The sequence below is a fragment of the Dermochelys coriacea genome, chromosome 1 (genome assembly GCF_009764565.3).
Source record: "Dermochelys coriacea isolate rDerCor1 chromosome 1, rDerCor1.pri.v4, whole genome shotgun sequence".
Classification (NCBI taxonomy): Eukaryota; Metazoa; Chordata; order Testudines; family Dermochelyidae; genus Dermochelys; species Dermochelys coriacea.
The window spans coordinates 224,777,986-224,796,279 of record NC_050068.2 but is presented as its reverse complement, the minus strand read 5'-3'; the positions used below and the strand labels follow the sequence as shown (position 1 = coordinate 224,796,279).

General features: G+C 40.8%; 1 protein-coding gene across 1 annotated transcript in view; it reads right to left on the bottom strand.

The window, feature by feature from the left end:
* The window catches only part of DUSP16 (dual specificity phosphatase 16), an 80,308-nt gene that overhangs the window by 60,674 nt on the left and 1,340 nt on the right, over positions 1-18,294 (bottom strand). Inside the window, 1 exon segment of the mRNA XM_043515047.1 lies at positions 13,057-13,155. The gene's annotated coding sequence lies outside the window, so the exon portion shown is untranslated.

Sequence of the window (18,294 nt, the reverse complement as noted above, 5' to 3'; positions counted from 1 at the left end):
TGAATTGGAATTAATTTGCAAACTGGATACAATTAACTTAGGCTTGAATAGAGACTGGGAATGGATGAGTCATTACACAAAGTAAAACTATTTCCCCATGGTATTTCTCCCTCCCACCCCACCCCACCCCACCCCCCACTGTTCCTCTGATATTCTTGTTAACTGCTGGAATTAGCCTACCTGCTTGTCACCATGAAAGGTTTTCCTCCTTCCCCCCCCTGGTGTTGGTGATGGCTTATCTTAAGTGATCACTCTCCTTACAGCGTGTATGATAAACCCATTGTTTCATGTTCTCTCTCTCTGTGTGTGTGTGTGTGTGTGTGTGTGTGTGTGTGTGTGTGTATAAATCTCTCCTCTGTTTTTTCCACCAAATGCATCCGATGAAGTGAGCTGTAGCTCACGAAAGCTTATGCTCTAATAAATTTGTTAGTCTCTAAGGTGCCACAAGTACTCCTTTTCTTTTTCCCACAACTGTGAAAGTTAATAAAAGATAACTAAAACAAGCATTGCTATTATCCTTCAATTTAATCAAAAAATGCAAATTGAATTTTGCCAAGTCACTCTCTAGTAACAGATACATACAGAAGAATGCCATAACCATACAATTTTCCCCCCTCAAAATATCTGTCGGGCTCCCTTACTACGCTTTCAGTTTGGAAGCATTTAATATTTTCAAATGTAGTGTTTTCTAGAGCATTATTACCACAGGGATTGTATAATTTTGCAGCAGATAACACAATAATGTTGCCACAGAGCTTTGAAGACACAGGGAACAACATGGGCTATTATTCTTTTACATGACATACTCATTGTCCGAAGTGCGCCTATAAGTGTCTACACATCTATAAAATATATATACACAAAATAATTTAAAAACAAAAACATTGGATTTAATTACATTTACTCAGATTCCTCCAGCTACACAATGAATGATTTTACAGATCCCTTTAAATAGCAACTGTAGGTCAGCAGCTGTTATTTTGTTGAGCATTTGTTCTCAATGACAAATGAAGAAGTACTGGACTTCATGCTAGCCCCATGGAGTCCTGATCCATTGACTCCTGCTTCTCGGTGCAATGCTAATACAAATAAATAATAGTTCTATGCTATAAATTAGTAGTTCAATGTCTTACTTCTACTAGAACAAATAAAATAGTGAAAGAAAAAAAAAAGTAAACATTAAACTACCATGGAAGCAGAGTAAGGCCAATGCAAAACACTTTTGAAAATCTCACCCTAAATTGCCAGGCCCAGCTACTTAGCAGGCAATTAGCAAATGGGGGAAGGATTGGTTGTTCACCACCAGAGAGAGGCAAGTTTTTCACTCTCTCTAAAGCTACCTCATGTATACCTTTGTGTTTTATTTACTTGATCACACGTGACCTGAACATCCTGGGAAGAATGTGCTTTTTATAAGTTAAAAAACAAAAGCAAACAAAACCCAAAAGCAGTTTCATAAAGAAAAATCCCAGAATACCGGGGCCAAAATTCATGTGTATTTATCAACATGTATATTTATGATGAAGGGAAACAAAATTTAGGACAGAAACATTTCAGAGTTAAGTCTTCAGAGTTATTACAAACCTTAAGAAGATAAAGAGCTTCTCTGACAATGCAATTTTAAAATTTGCCTTGTTAACTTGCTCAGAAGGCATTTACAATAAGCCAGTTACATTTCAGTCAAACTTTTCTTGAGTTTCACAAAAGGTGGAAGTATTTTACATCTTTTTTTTTTTAAAAGATTTCTAGTTTCACTCTAAGAAGCTGATAGGCATGTATGAGCTGCATATGTCTTCTGTTATACCTCCAGTCTCTACTTCCTAGAGACTGATCCTGGAATATCAGGTATACCACAAGTGGTCATTCTAATCACTTCTTCCATCTGGAGAAAGAGGCGAAAACAGGAAGAGTTTAGGAGGAAAACCTATGAAAAAAAGTTCAAAAAACTAGAAAGTTCTCTGAGAAATGGATGACTTGTTGCTTAATCAAGAGGCTAGAATGGAAATAAGCAGCCTACAAAAGCTTCATGCTGTACTAGTAAGTTTTCAGAAGTGACTTAAAAATAGGTCAGTCCAAATTGTGGCTGATACTTTCTTCTTTGGCACTATGAACTCAGAATGATGTCAGTCTCCTGTTCAAACATGCCACATTTAGCAGCATATAGCTTTCTTGAGAGCCTCTTTCAACCTTCACACTGCTGCCAGATGCTTAGCTCATACGAAGCTGACTCAGGCATGCCACCTCAGTTTTGAAGGAGTTGCGCTGGCTTCCTCTCAAATATTGCGCAGAGGGGTTGGTGGGGGCTTTTTGGTAGTGCTTTATTGACTTAAACCTAGTCTAGAGCACCTAGGAAGCAGGTGCTTCCAGTTGTTTTTAACCTTAATGGTCTGATCTAGCAAAGTTCTGGATGAGTTTTGAAGGCACACAGCATCTCACAGGCCTTTAGTTTGGAGACGCTTTGCATACAGGCCCAAAAAAAAAAAAAAAAGAGGCAAACTCAGTTGATTATATAATGTTTTTAAATCAAAAAACAAATTTAGTTTTTTAATCTTTATTGTTTCAGACACAGATCTTGCCCAGGTTCTTGTAAAGTACTTAGTGGATTCTGGCATAAGGGATGGTTTATGAAGCTGCAAGTATATTGTGAAGTTCGGATTTAACAGTTAAACTTTGGTCATTGGTGGCCTGATCTAAAGCCCATTGAAGTCAATGGAAAGACTCCCAACGGCCTCAGTGGGCTTAGGATCAGGCCCTAAGGCAGAAAAATACTGTGGGTATCTGGCCAGTTACAGTAGGAGAGTAGCAATTGGGGGGGGGGGTGTGAATTATCTATTGCTGTAGGCGTCTTAACAAAAACAGATTTATTTGTTTCTAATGACAAAAGAAGCAGAGACTCCCAACACTGAAACATACATGAGGGTGTAAAGCAGGGATCGGCAACCTTTGGTACGCGGCCCGTCAGGGATATCCACCTGCGGGCCGGGACGGTTTGTTTACCTGCAGCATCCATAGTTTTGGCCAATCACAGCTCCCACTGGCCGCAGTTTGTCGTTCCAGGCCAATGGGGGCTGCGGGAAACGGCGTGGGCCGAGGAATATGCTGGGCACTGCTTCCCGCAGACCCCATTGGCCTGGAATAGCGAACCACAGCCAGTGGGAGCACGATCGGCCGAACCTGTGGACACTGCAGGTAAATAAACCGTTCCGGCCCGCAGGCGGATTTCCCTGATGGTCCATGTGCCAAAGGTTGCCGATCCCTAGTGTAAAGGAAAGTGCAATAGAATAGTCTACTAAACACCTTGTCCAGGGTCCATACTAGTAATGAAGTGATGCTTGTCCAGGTTTTCCTGACCAGTGGCGACATGAAATGTTTGTTTTTCCTGACATGATGTCATAAATCCATACCATAGACCACTCTGTGGTGCAATGCTATAGCATGGGTTCCTTAGCATGCAACTGGAGGGGAAAATATCTCTTCCCACTATATACAGAAAAATCCAGGTTAGATCAGGGCTGTTTCCAGCACCAGTGTCAGCTGCAGCATGGATAAGATTTAAGTTCTCTCTTTCATTGGAAAAGTGGTCAATGAAAACCTGTGGTCCTGCTAAACTACATTATAACTAGGACTGCTCGGGGAGCAAAAAAGTGGAATTTTCTCTGAAAAAAAAAAAAATCTCACACAAAAGTGAATTGAAAAATATTTGTTTCTTCTGAAAAACTGACCAGCTCCAACAATAGCGGAATACACAGAAATTAAAACTAGCCATACAGAATAGAGGGAAACCAAGACCCAATAACTTGGCTCTTCCAAACTAATAATGTTTCATGTTTTTCCCTATTTCAAGGCTTCATTATACAGCATCAACAAACTAAATGGCAAGACAGATTTTCCAAGGGAAAGTACATGGGAGCAAAAAAAAGTATGCCTTTTAAATTGTTACAGGAGAGATAAGTACCCTGGAAGTAGTTGGCCAAGATCCAGTGAATAAAATATCAGCTAGACAGCTCTCCATCTATTCAGATATCTTCCTGGGCTTTTCTGCTGAGAATTTTGCAGAGGATGGAAAGTCCAAGATTGCTGTCCCCAGCAGTGACTGTCAGCTGGTTGTGGGGAAAGAAAAATGGCGTTACACTGGGAGAACCAGTCTCTCCCTATAAATGCCAGATGCCTCTTGGATGGGAAAGTCTAGGTGAGGAGGTCCTCTTAGAAATGAGAGGTTGTCTCCTCAGCTCAGCTCTCCCTGGACTCAGAGGTTGGAAGCCTAGGTGACATATTTGTGGAATGGGTCAAGATATGCAGGAGAGAAGGGGGTGTCATTTTCCCCTCAGCCACAATTCCAGCAAAGTTCACTGTCTGGTTTCCCTGGGAAGAGGTGCAGAAAGAGCAGGTTTTTCCCTTCAAGCTTCTTTTCTTGTTTGTCGACCATACTGGGACTGCCAGGGCACATGCTGCTGGAAGCCAAGAATTAAATGACCCAAACACCACAAGCTGAATGTCTGGCACACATCCAGCCAAATTAAAGCCTAATTGCATCAGAAATGTAAGATTTTGGTTTGTTTTTAAGTTCAGAGGAAAAACAAACACTTTTCAATCCAGAGGGAGGTCTCGCTAACCTGCCTGCAGCTGTGGATGCAGAACAAAATTAGACGGCTCTTCAGCAAGATAAGGGAAATGTTAAAAAAAAAAAAAAAAAAAAAAAAAAAAAAAAGATAAGTATATTCTTGAGCCAGCAATTGATAAGTCTGAGTCTGCCCCACAGAGCTGCAAGCAGGGAGAAGACCCACGGCAGCTATACTATGCTGATTTTTTATTAAATCAGTAGTTATTTATTTGTACCACCATCCAGATCAAGAGCGAGGACTTTCCCTACAATTGCTGTTCCTGGGAATTACTTAAGAGATCTACATCCAAAAAAAAAAAAAAATAAAAAAATATACAGTTGTAAAGTCAAGCATTCAGAAGTTAGGCCATGTCATAGTTTAAGGTTTTCCATACAACCTTAATTCAGTCCCCTTGTGCACATGCATTATGACAGGAAAAGTAATACGTGATCATGTAATTAAACTAAGAACCCTGCCCAATTCAGTGTATGGGTAGTTATACAACCAAGGACCCATCTGCTCTGCATTCCCATTAAAGATATCATGGTATCAACTGAGCCATACAAGATAAGAGATGCTAAAGTTCCAAAGCCCTAGTAATTTCCATGACATTTGCATTATTTGGCAGTCTGTTTTTAGTACTTGAGAAAGTGATCTGTTTTAGAGACTAGCACTTTTACCAGTTATAAATCTAAACAAATAGCTAAAGCTTTTGCAATTGACGGGAATATAGAGCAAAACAAAACAAACGAGACTACAGAGTACCATACAGAAAGCTTCATTAAGGTAATGTTGAATTGCAGGTGCACCTGTATGATTCTGAGCAACTCTTTCAAAAACAGAGTTAACAAAAACAAAATCCACAACAACAAAAAAAGGGCAGTCGGAAAGACAGGAAATTCAGAGCCAAGGTTCATTCAATTCAACAAGCCTCTGAAGGTCTGAAAAGTCGGCTTAACTATCTCAATTCTGCCCACAGAAATGCCATCCTATCAGTGTCTTACAAAACAAAAAACAACGCACTCCCCAAACAGGATCTATGCAACACAAAAATATATGATATTAACAGCAGCCCAAAAGAGATGAGGTCTTGTGCAACAGAAGCAAGTTCTCACAAACTACTTTTTGGAGACTGGTAGTAAATTTTCCCTTTACCAGTTTGGTGCCCCATGTGACATTGCTATCAGACTGTCTCAAAAACTGGCTCTGTAACAACCACATATCACAAGACTGGATTTGGCTAAGGACACGTTCACTTTTTGCAATAACAGACTGGAAGAAGGATTGATGGAAAGACAAGAATTAACCGCATGAACTGTGGTTGATTTTTTTTAAAAAAAGATACTGAATATAAATCTTTTAGAGTAGCAGCCGTGTTAGTTTGTATTCACAAAAAGAAAAGGAGTACTTGTGGCACCTTAGCGACTAACAAATTTATTAGAGCATAAGCTTTCGTGAGCTACAGTTCACTTCATCGGATGCATTCGGTGGAAAATACAGTGGGGAGATTTATATACACACAGAGAGAACATGAAACAAGGGGTTTTATCATACACACTGTAAGGAGAAAGAAAAGGAGTACTTGTGGCACCTTAGAGACTAACACATTTATTTGTTAGTCTCTAAGGTGCCACAAGTACTCCTTTTCTTTTTGCGAATACAGACTAACAGGGCTGCTACTCTGAAAACTGTAAGGAGAGTGATCACTTAAGATGAGCCATCACCAGCGGAGGGGGAGAGGGGAAGGAGGAAAACCTTTCATGGTGACAAGCAAGGTGGGCCATTTCCAGCAGTTAACAAGAATATCTGAGGAACAGTAGGGGGCGGGGGGGGGGGGGGAAGAGAAATAACATGGGGAAAATAGTTTTAACTTTGTGTAATGACTCATTCTCTCCCAGTCTCTATTCAAGCCTAAGTTAACTGTATCCAGTTTGCAAATTAATTCCAGCTCAGCAGTCTCTCGTTGGAGTCTGTTTTTGAAGTTTTTTTTGTTGAAGGATAGCCACTCTCAGGTCTGTAATAGAGTGACCGGAGAGATTGAAGTGTTCTCCAACTGGTTTTTGAATGTTATAATTCTTGACGTCTGATTTGTATCCATTTCCCCATGTTATTTCTCCCCCCTCCCACCCCACCTCCCCACTGTTCCTCAGACATTCTTGTTAAATGCTGGAAATGGCCCACCTTGCCTGTCACCATGAAAGGTTTTCCTCCTTCCCCTCTCTCCCCCCCTCTGGTGATGGCTCATCTTAAGTAATCACTCTCCTCACCCATAACTATTTCACATTTGGGGACAACGCATACCTTCAAATCAGCGGCACTGCGATGGGTAACCGCATGGCCCCACAGTATGCCAACATTTTTATGGCTGACTTCGAACAATGCTTCCTCAGCTCTCGTCTCCTAATGCCCCTACTCTACTTGCGCTACATTGATGACACCTTCATCATCTGGACCCATGGAAAAGAAGCCCCTGAAGAATTCCACCATGATTTCAACAATTTCCATCCCACCATCAACCTCAGCCTGGACCAGTCCACACAAGAGATCCACTTCCTGGACACTACGGTGCTAATAAGCGACGGTCACATAAACACCACTCTATATTGGAAACCTACTGACCGCTATTCCTACCTACATACCTCTAGCTTTCATCCAGATCATACCACACGATCCATTGTCTACAGCCAAGCTCTACGATATAACCGCATTTGCTCCAACCCCTCAGACAGAGACAAACACCTACAAGATCTCTATCATGCATTCCTACAACTACAATACCCACCTGCTGAAGTGAAGAAACAGATTGACAGAGCCAGAAGAGTACCCAGAAGTCACCTACTACAGGCCAGGCCCGACAAAGAAAATAACAGAACGCCACTAGCCATCACCTTCAGCCCCCAACTGAAACCTCTCCAACGCATCATCAAGGATCTACAACCTATCCTGAAGGACGACCCATCACTCTCACAGATCTTGGGAGACAGACCAGTCCTTGCTTACAGACAACCCCCCAATCTGAAGCAAATACTCCCCAGCAACCACACACCACACAACAGAACCACTAACCCAGGAACCTATCCTTGCAACAAAGCCCGTTGCCAACTCTGTCCACATATCTATTCAGGGGATACCATCATAGGGCCTAATCACATCAGCCACATTATCAGAGGCTCGTTCACCTGCGCATCTACCAATGTGATATATGCCATCATGTGCCAGCAATGCCCCTCTGCCATGTACATTGGCCCAACTGGACAGTCTCTACGTAAAAGAATGAATGGACCCAAATCAGACGTCAAGAATTATAACATTCAAAAACCAGTTGGAGAACACTTCAATCTCTCCGGTCACTCGATTACAGACCTGAGAGTGGCTATCCTTCAACAAAAAAATTGCAAAAACAGACTCCAATGAGAGACTGCTGAACTGGAATTAATTTGCAAACTGGATACAATTAACTTAGGCTTGAATAGAGACTGGGAATGGATGAGTCATTACACAAAGTAAAACTATTTCCCCATGGTATTTCTCCCCCCCACCCCACCCCCCACTGTTCCTCAGATGTTCTTGTTAACTGCTAGAAATAGCCTACCTTGCTTGTCACCATGAAAGGTTTTCCTCCTTTCCTCCCCCCCCCCCCCCCGCTGCTGGTGATGGCTCATCTTAAGTGATCACTCTCCTTACAGTGTGTATGATAAAACCCATTGTTTCATGTTCTGTGTGTGTGTGTGTGTGTGTGTGTGTGTGTGTGTGTGTGTGTGTGTGTGTGTGTGTGTGTGTATAAATCTCCCCTCTGTATTTTCCACCAAATGCATCCGATGAAGTGAGCTATAGCTCACTAAAGCTTATGCTCAAATAAATTTGTTGGTCTCTAAGGTGCCACAAGTACTCCTTTTCTTTTTGCGAATACAGACTAACACGGCTGCTACTCTGAAACCTCTCCTTACAGTGTGTAGGATAAAACGCATTGTTTCATGTTCTCTGTGTGTGTATATAAATCTCCCCACTGTATTTTCCACTGAATGCATTCGATGAAGTGAGCTGTAGCTCACTAAAGCTTATGCTCAAATAAATTTGTTAGTCTCTAAGGTGCTACAAGTACTCCTTTTCTTTTTATAAATCTTTTAGAAGTTCATGCATGTAAATTGTTGGGAGTTTTTCCAACTTTTGCTAAAGTTTCCCTTTGTTAACTAATGGAGATGGTGAAAATAGTCACTGTACCATTGGAAAAAAAACCCAAATTTCTTTTGGATTTTTAATCATCCAGTTGTTTTGCAATTAAAGGTGGTAAGGGAAAAAACAAGGTTGAGATCACTGGCCAATCTAAAAGAATTATTTCATTAGCTAATGACATCACCGTTATCTCAAAGTTTTCTGTCACAGTTGGGTATAAAAGAGGTCATTAAATCTGTAGTCAGACCTGTTTCTAATCTTTAGCATTCAGCACTCAGACTTAACACTCAATTTCCTCTGGCTCTTTCCCCTCACAGTACAAGCATACTGTCATCTCAAAATCAGATCTTCAAAATCTCACCTGCTTCTCCAGCTACTGCCCCATTTCCCTTACATTTCTAAGATCACTGAACATGTTGTTTCTCCAATCTCTAGTTCCATCCAAAACCCGCTCCCATCTGGTTTTCACCCCTAACAGCCCACTGAAAACGTCTCTCAAAGTTTTGAGCTACCTCTTCCTAGCCAAAGATCTGAACTAGTGCATCATCCTCTTTGACTAAAGTTGTCAGGCACCAGTGACACAGATGACCATGCTCCTCTTCTTGAAATCTTGTCCTCCTCTGACTTCTGTGACTCTATCCTCTTAGTTCTGCTCCTACTTCTCTAACTGCTCCTTCTGTGTGTGTCCTTTGAAGAATCCTTTTCAATCCCCTTCCAACTTTCGGGGGTGGGAGGGGTTGGGGGGAGGAGGGTTCCATAAGGCTTTGTCCCTTGATCCCTCTTTTGTCCCTGTACACCTTACCACTGGGTAATCTCATCCGCAAACACAAATTCAGCTACCATCTCTGTACGGAAGACCCACAGCTCTGCATAGCCCTTCCCACCTGCTTTCTTGTAATTTGGACATCAGCTCAACTCAAAACTCCCTCTAGGTCCTCACAGCCAGGCTATGTTAATCTTGCCAATTCTTTCTGCATCACATATCTACAATATGGCCTTTCCTATCCATCCACACATCTAAAAGCCTCTTGTCCAGGCTCTCATCAACACACATCTTTAATTACTGCAACAATCTTTTCTCTAAAAAAGAAAAGGAGTACTTGTGGCACCTTAGAGACTAACAAATTTATTAGAGCATAAGCTTTCGTGAGCTACAGCTCACTTCATCGGATGCATCCGATGAAGTGAGCTGTAGCTCACGAAAGCTTATGCTCTAATAAATTTGTTAGTCTCTAAGGTGCCACAAGTACTCCTTTTCTTTTTGCGAATACAGACTAACACGGCTGCTACTCTGAAATCTTTTCTCTGTCCTTGACAAATACAATCCATATCCATCAGAATGCAGCTGCAAACATCATTTTCCTAGTTGTCACTTAGATTATATCACCCCTGACTTTGCATACCTTTATTGGTGTCCCCTTCTTTATCACATTAAAAGTAAGCTGATTGTCTTCACTTTCAATGCTCTTCATGGCCTACCCCCACTCTACCCACTATCTTTCATTCACTATTAAGATATCAGCTCCTGCCTCCAAATCGGCCAGTGATGTCAGCCTTCATCATTCACTTGTTACATTTTTCAAATGAGCACCTTCATGCTTTCTCTCATGCTGGAGGCGCTCCTTGCAACCATCCACAGAGCTACCTCCTCCTCCAAAATCTCTACCTAAAACCCTCCTTTGCCAAGAGGCCTACAAAAACGAGACAATGGTTAGGCTCCTGGTATGCAAAGACTACTACTTATCATGCTGACCAATACTGTCTCATTGTTTCCTCCTACTCCCCTGTCGGTATCCCCGTTATCTCATGCTTAAGACCATAAGCTCTTTGGAACAGGAACCATCTTTGTTCTGTGTTTCTACAGCAATTAGCACACTGGGGGGGGGGGTCCTGTTCCAGGGCTAGGGCTCATAGGTGCTATATTAATAGACACATAATACAGAAAAGGAACGTATAGAAAATACACATTTAAAAAACCAACAACTTGTAACATCAGCTTTAGAGGCCAAAACCAGTAATATCTATACCCCCCAAACATAATCATCCGAACAGTTATTTAACGCTTTGGAGTTCTACCAAATATTAATGCTGTATTTAGCTCAGGTCCATTCTGAAAGGATTGGTTTTATGGTACTAGGGGTTTTCATCATAGCCATTTGTAACACAGTAGTCTAGTAGCCCCACTTCCAAAAAATTTCCAGCCCCACACATTTATTCAAACCAAATTTTCAAAACAAATTTTAAGACAAATTTCAGTCCCACTGATTTTAGAAGTGACATGCAAAAAAAAAAAAAAACCCCACCCCTTTTTAAAAAAGAAAGAAAGGAAGTGTGGTGTGTGAATAAACTAGGCCTAGAAACTTTATTTTATCCCCTTCAAAAGACAGGGAAACAAGATTGGGTATTTTTTAAAACATTACTAGAAATATCAGGAATGACAAATCTGTTCTTCCCTGGTTTTGCTGGAGAACTTCCTAGGAGTGGAGGGGTTCCTCAGGAGAGGTGTATTGTGAGTCTCCATGCCTGAGAAGGAGCATGTGTGTTGCACTGCATTTAACAAAAACATCTCTTCCTCCCCCCCCGTGTTAATTATGCCCCAGAGTGGAAGGAGGCCTGGTCCACACAATTTTTGTACCAGTATAATTGTGTAAATGGGGGGGTGGGGGCTGGCTTGATTTTTAAATAATATGCTGTTATACCGGCATACATGTGCCTCTAATGATGTAGCTTATTTCTGTATGGGAAGGGGAATAAACTATACCAGTATAAGCATAGTTACACCATTGCCACTACATTCACGCTAAAGGGTGGGGTTTGTACTGCATTAACTATACCTGTATAATTAAAGTGGTACAATTTGTGTGTTTACACAAAGCCCAAGTGGTAACACAAAAAAAAAAAAAAAAACCAAAAAAAAAAAACCAAAGGAGCCTTCCCATTTCAACAGCGGCAGTGGTAGGGTGGGTGCTTTTTACATGGACTTTCTTGTGGTAATTACCTCAAACTATTTTGCCAGGGGTGGAGTGTAGACAAGATTCTTTATAACCTGATAGATCTCCCTTTTCCTCCCTCCTGCCCTGAATCTGTGGGATACCAGGAACATACATGGAGGCCCTGCACCAATTTTGGTCACTTGCAGCACTCCCTCCATTCTCTAAGGTACATATCTGGTCCCTTTTACCACAGTATCAGAGCATCTCACAGTCTTTAATGCATTTATCCTCAACTCCCCTGGTGAGGTATGGAAGTGCTGTTATCTCCTTTTGACATTTGGAAAACTGAGGTACAGAGAGACTAAATGGCTAGCCCAAGGTCACACTGGAAGTCTGTGGTACAGCAGGCAACTGAACCCAGGTCTCTCAAGTCACAGGCTCTGTCCCCCCAACCCTCAGCATAGATCCATTGGAGTCATGATACCAGGGATTACCATCTGGCTGCACAGTTTCCAGGGAACCATAAGGTGGGGAAAAGCTTATGTAGTCTTGGGCTGTATTATCTTTCCACAGGACTTAAGAGGGAGTAGTGAAAGGGACCCAGTCTGCACTGACTATGGAGGGCTGGGTGGTGACTGAGTGATAGTATCATGAAACAAGAGTCCCCGTTTCACCTGAAGGAAGGGAGTAGGCAGACCATCCATCCTGATTTAAGCTGAGGAGTCCTGTTTTTCTATCGTTTGTCCCTTGTCTGGTACAGAGACAAAACTGAACATGATTTTATCTGGTCACATGCATGGAAGACGCCCTTTTGAAGAGTGCCCTGCTCCTGCTGGCAGGACCTCACGTGCGCGAGCGCACACGCACACACGGTCCTGCTGGCAAGGCACTCTTCAAAATGGCATCCTCTGTGTGGTGTGACCTCACATGCAGCATTGAAATCAATGGGAGTTTTCCCACTTTGAGAGTGGGAGGAGACCCTTTAAGTATCATAAGTCTGAAGAGACGCAATCCTTTTAAAAAAAGAAAAAGCCCAGAATGAAAGTAACAAAGTCAAAGCAAATCAGGTACGAAGAGGAGCCATTAAGTGCTAAAATGCAGCAAGGAGAAGGTTTCCATTTACCAAGTTCCCTGAACTGTGGTCAGTTTCCATTGTTAATCAGAAAAATCTGCTAAGGAAAGTCCGATGAAGTGAGCTGTAGCTCACAAAAGCTTATGCTCAAATAAATTTATTAGTCTCTAAGGTGCCACAAGTACTCCTTTTCTTTTTGCAAATACAGACTAACACGGCTGCTACTCTGAAAAAAGTTACTACACAGTGATTGAAACTTTTTAACAATAATAAATACCTAGAAATGTTGATCTTCACAGAGCTTTACAAATATCAGTCAGTCACTTGGTGGCTGTGCAAAGTATTTCTTGTTCCATTTTTTCCACTGAGGCGGCATCTGGAGACCAAAGGTAAGCAACTTACTCTAGGGAACAGAGATTGTGTCAGAATCAATAGCAAAAACTAATCTAGACTGGGGCGTCTTCCATGAATAGGCGTGTCTGAAGGGATTGGATTCTTTTTATTCTTTACAAAATAAAAAAAAAAACAAACAACAAACAACAACAACTTACAAGGTTTTAAACACTACTGAGCATCTAGTGAAGATGAAATGTTTTTTTACAAGATGGTGTTAAATCCGGTCTACAGTAGGTGCTAAAAGATGCTTAAAATTTTGTTAGCCAACACACACACGAAAAAGTGTGTGTGTGCGCATGCGTGCATCTACACACAGAAGTTGCAGAGGTTTAACCAAACTTAAATTGGTTTTAAAATGATTTAAATTAAACTGTTGCAAATCCCTGCCTGGGCACTGTTCAACTGGTTTAAACCTGTAGCTGTTTAACTTGCTCTACAGACCACACCTTTTGTTAAACCAGTGCAACTTTATGTATAAGTCAGGCTCTAGTAAAAAGAAAAGGAGTACTTGTGGCACCTTAGAGACTAACAATTTTATTAGAGCATAAGCTTTCAGGAGCTACAGCTCACTTGTGATGAAGTGAGCTGTAGCTCCCGAAAGCTTATGCTCTAATAAATTTGTTAGTCTCTAAGATGCCACAAGTACTCCTTTTCTTTTTATGGATACAGACTAACAGGGCTGCTAGTCTGAAATAAGGCTCTAGTGTAGATCAGGCCTAAAATACAGGCGTTTCTGGTTCCTGCTATTGTGCTCACACCACACCTGTCAGGTTTTACACAAAAAATGAAGCTGGTGTGGGAGGGAAAGAAGATGGGTGAAGTGGAACTTACATGGAGGACACACTTCCAAGCTTTAGAAGCAGGCTGGATGATATAAATTGACTTTAAATAAATTTAAAAAGGTTAAAAAAAAAAAAACCACACACACAACATCATCTGTGGTGATAGATCACTGTTTTGAAAGGACTTGAAAGATGCCAATAAAAAAAACCCACCTAAACAAAAAACTCCACACACTGCACAAAGCAGGTTCATTCTCCATTCCCTTTCCCTATGGAGAACCAGACACAAAAGAAACCCCCTCCAAAAAAAAAAAAAAAAAAAAAAAAACCACCTAAGTTTTTACTTAATATTTGCTCATACAGGACCAGATCTTCAGCTAGTGTAAACAGGCACAGCTCCATTAAAATATATATATCAAGTGACTACATCAATTTACACCAATTGAGGATCTGTCACCCCTAGCTACTATGACATCCCAGTGTGGAGATGCAGAAACAACAACAACATTATTTAGAAGCTTGTGTGTGTATTGGACAGAGTGCCATCTCACACAGGCAGAAGACAGAGACATAACAAGGACTTGGAAAATTTACGATATATCTCTAGCCTGAGGAATAAGCCAGGGGAAAAGAAGTTGCTTGTGCTGATCACCCTCTCCCCCACCCCAAAAGTCATAACAGTGCAGCTGAAAAGGCTATATGCTGTTTATTCTGTACTATATTCAATTCTATTTAAACAAATGTTTAAAAAAATACTAGGGATTGTCAGATAACTATTTCAGTGTAGGAAAGGCTCACGGACAAGAGGGGAAACAGACTACAAACATTGCACTGTCAATGCACACAGTAACCACAACTGAAACGGATTTTTCTAAACATACAGTAATCGTAGGTGTTACTTTGCAACAACTGATGAAAAGCCTCAGACTTTTAAAAAAAACAAACTGGACATGTCTCTTTAAATAGGGATTCCTGTACAAGAGAAGTGATGCAGATTAATCAATAATTCATACCATGTTACTGCACACACCTAATTCTGGGGTCTCATTTCCCCATCTGCAAAACCTGTATGTATGTATGTATGTATGCATGCAAGAATCTCTCCATTTCCTCCTCAAGGGATAGCCAGCAGGTTTTGTCAGTGCTCAGCACACCTACCAGGTGACACAAACTGTAAATTACAACAGGGTTACAGAGTAGCAGCCATGTTAGTCTGTACTCGCAAAAAGAAAAGGAATACTTGTGGCACCTTAGAGACAAATTTATTTGAGCATAAGCTTTCGTGAGCTACAGCTCCCTTCATCAGATGTATTCAGTGGATGCATTCAGGTTACAACAGCAGTTAAAGATGCTACATGATGGAGGTGAAGTGACATTACAAATGCTACAAAGAAGAGATGGTAGGGAAATAAAGTGAGAAGATTTTCATAGATGAAAGTGTAGGGAAAACCCCAATCTCTTCCCACCTTGTCTAGTGTGACTGGTAATTCCTGCTGGGGGGAGGGGAGAGGAAGAAGAGCATCTGAATGATTTAAAGAACACTGTTTAACCTGCACAAGAACTAAGAGGTGGTTTCAAAAGGTCTGGAATCTTGTTTCATTATCATGTATAAAAGACAGCCTGGAAGGTTGTGGGTTTTCCCCATTAAAATTCATGTTTTATTTACCCTAATTTCCTGAAAGATTATGGGACATCATCATCACATGCTTATGATGCCACAAATACCAACCAAATACCCCCAGCCAATTAAGAGAAGTGATTTTTACACAGACCATTTAAAAAAAAGGGGTGGGGTTGCACTATTTAATTCCTATGATTAACAAATAGTTTCTTTAGTTAGGAATGACAGTGCCCCCATGCCATATCTCTGGAGCCTCCAACTGAGAGCTTCAGCAAAAAACATACTTATTTTTAGGAGTAAAATGTGGGGTGGGGGGGGGGAAAAAACACACAGACACAAACGTTCAAACCTTCTGTAAATCAAAATGAAGCAAAAAAAAAAAAAAAAGTGGCATAAATCTGCTCTTCCTTCCTTCCCTCCCCCTCCCTTTTCAGGTTACCTTCCAAATTGGCTTCAAAGTCAATATGGATAAGCTGGGAGAGGGGTCACAGTTCACTGTTTCTCCTGCTATTTAGTTGCATACTGTTTTAGGCAAGGTTGGGAAGTGATTACAACCAATTTAATTAAGGCTTTTCTTACAACAGAAAAGCTGTAACATAGGGGGAGTTTAATGCCATTCACGAATGGTTTCACAAGTTACAAGAGTGAGAAAATCTGCTGTGGGGCTGGTGATTTTTCCACATCTATGCTCAGAATAGAGGCAAGTCTCTACACCTGCCATATTGATCCTCATGAGATTGTTTTGCATATTTTGCAGTTAGTTTACCTCTCCACCACTGTGCACACAGGGCTCAACATACTAACCTAGTAATTATAAGCTACCCAATTCCAAAACCATTGTCTCATGACCTGCTTGTAAGTTGCAGTATAGACAGAACCTTACCTAGAGCTCCTGTATAACAGCTTGGTTAGGGATTTTAACACATCTTCATTACAAATGTAGTTAGTTATGTAACAGGGGCCTTGACTCTCCTTTTTTAGCAGCATGTACTGTTCAATCTCTTTTCTTTACTCTTTCACCACTGCCAGACTATGCACATTTAGTCACCCTGCATTAGAATATCCTTTCTAATTAATGGAATGTCAGGGTCTACTAGCTAAAGCAATTTCCTTTATAGAGGAAGGCTTTTGGTAAGAGGTCCCTGATATCAAATGCATTAAACACCACAAATAAAGATGGAGCTATTCTGGTGACAGTGCAGTACAATTCTATTTTGGACGCATGAGGTTGGGAAGAGATTCAGAAGTCAAAAGTGGGGAAATTAAAATCCTTAGTCTCAGCATGGAAGCTATTTAAACAAACATAAGCGTTACAGAAGGTGTGCATACCACTTATCAAGAAAAGGAAGCAGGAAGGCAAGGCGGGGGGGGGGGGAACATTATGGTTAAATAGCAGCATTCAAGGGATTATTCATGACAAATGAGTATGCCTCAGAAAATAGAAATCCAAACCCAGGGGAGCAAATAGAAAGGAGCATAATTCAACCACGGCAGGTGAAATGGAAGTGTAGGAGACCAAAAAGTTAAAGATATAAAAACACTAGCATGAAATTCTTTAAGTCTACAAAAGGTTAGAGAACCAACAGTTGCACTGGACCACAAAGGAGCAGTTAAGGATAACAACAGTATTTCTGAGAAAGTGTGTGAGTTTTTTGAAAAAAGCTTTACCACACAGGACACTGGGAAAATTCTTTCCTGAAAATAGTAGGCCCAAGGTAGGTTAGATGAGGTACCGTTAGACATAAAGGTGTTAAAACAAATTGATTAACTAATAGTAAGTCACCAGATCCAAAGGATCTACAGCCAAGAGTTATGAGGGAAGTAAAAAATGAAGTGACTGAGCTGAGAAAAATATGCACTCTCTCCTTAAAATCAGGTACTTCAGAAGGATTGGAGAGAACATGTTGTACCTGTGTTTGAAAACGTACGAAAAGTAATCCAGAGAAGTAAGTCTGTGAGCTCTACTTTAGTACCAAGTGAACTTGCTGAAATAACTAAAAAAGTAGTATTATAGAACATTTAGAACATGATAAAACAGGAACAAATTGAAACCGCTTTGGCAAAGGAAAATCATGCCCCTCAAACGTATTAGATTTTGAGTACGTCAACAAGTATCTAAAAAACTATTTGATGGGATTTATTTGGACTTTCCAAAAAAAATCTGACAGAGTCCCTAACAAAAGGCTATAGAAGGAATCTAAATCATGGAGCTAGAGGTAAAATATCACCACAGATTAGAGACAAAGAGAGACAAGACAAAGTAGTTAACTTGGCAAAAATGTTAACAGCAAGGTTAATGTTTTTGCCACATGCTTCTGTTTTAGACCTGTGTTGGTTAACATTTATTAATGACCTGGAAAAGGGGACAAGCAGTGAGGTGGCAAAGTTTGCTAGTGACAAAATGTAGATTAGACAAGGCTACTGTGCCGAACTTCAAAGGTTTCTATCTAAACTAGGTAAATGGGCAGCATAATACAGATTAAAGTCAATGTTTACAAAAGCAAGGTTAGAAGGAATAATTTGAATGACCAGTTTCTAAACTGTGGCCGCTCATGGAAAAGAGATCCAGGCATCATTGTGGAACTGCAATGAAAAATGTCTAATCAAATGCAGCAGCATTCAAAAACCAAATGCTAAGATTAAAAAAACAAAATAAAACAAAAAAACCCCACCACACACACACACCCCCTGAAAATATTATGCCACTGTATTATCA